Source organism: Corylus avellana, chromosome ca5 (assembly GCF_901000735.1).
Source record: "Corylus avellana chromosome ca5, CavTom2PMs-1.0".
NCBI classification, from domain to species: domain Eukaryota; kingdom Viridiplantae; phylum Streptophyta; class Magnoliopsida; order Fagales; family Betulaceae; genus Corylus; species Corylus avellana.
The window spans coordinates 16,433,200-16,434,452 of NC_081545.1; positions in this window are offsets into that span (position 1 = coordinate 16,433,200).

Here is a 1,253-nt window from a genome sequence, read left to right on the forward strand (position 1 = left end):
GGAGGCGAACCATGGAATTAATTACCAGTTAAGTGATTTTCATGGGGCATTACTGGTATTATAGCCTTATGCTCCGAAGACTGTAATAGGGTTTTTCATTTCATAAACAAACTCTGTGTTGTGTTTGTATTGATGCTTTAATTTCGCTGTGCATATTTTATCTTTGTTGTCTTTCTTAATTCCATATTTTGTTTATTTGGCAATTAGAGGTAGAACTCGATCCTAGTAATTTTTCACAGTTATTACACCATAAAAGTGTAATAAAAGTATTGTTTGGTTAATAAAAGGTGGTACTGCCAAAGGTTATTGCCTAGGTGTTTTAATGGAGAAAACTAATGCTTTATAGGTGTTGTGCAAATTTATTTAACTCGCAAGTGCACGAATCAATTGTAGTTTAATGGATTGCAAGTGCGAGGTCGATCCCACAGAGAATTGTATTTTTGAAAGAACAATTTATATCTAAACTAATTAAATCCTAATCTAGTTCCAAAAGGGTTTTTGATTTTTGAGTTTTGAAAATTAAAGGATAAACATAAACTAAATAAAATAAGTAAATCTAAGGATAAAGGTACTAAGGTTTGGAAATTCACACTCACCAAATCATAACAACATACTTTATGTTCATCAATATTAATCCGAAGTTCTCACAAATTAAATCATAGATATGTTTTACTATGCTTCAAAGAATTAATCAAAACAATCCCATGTATCCATTCATTGACCAAATCACAAAAGGAATCCAAATTCAATTGAAACACCAGATGTATCCGTAGAACAAATCACAAGGGATATCCAATTTTTATGAGTTAAAAGTCAAGCAATCAATCATATGAAATTATCTCAAATCATCACATGTATCCTTGAATCACAAGAGATATCCAAGAATCACTCCATACAATTGATTAAAAGTAAAATAATTGAAATATAAAACCCAATAAAATCAGAATAATAAAAACTTACATAAAAGTGATGTTGTTCTTCATCGGTGAGGCTTCATCCCCAACCTTAGTTGGGAATTTAGCTCAACATAAAAAATAAAATCTAAACCTAAACCTAAACCTAAAGAAAAACTAAACAAAAGAATTTTGCTCTCTGAGATTGTGTCTGTTTTCTTTAATGCAAAGAAGTCTATTTATAGGCTTAGGAAAGTCCTAGAAGCCCAAGTAAACCTAGATAATTCAGAGGTCTGTCTCCCAGTTAAAATAGAAGTCTGAAATCGGAATAGGATTCGTCCAGATTTGTGTCCTTTAATT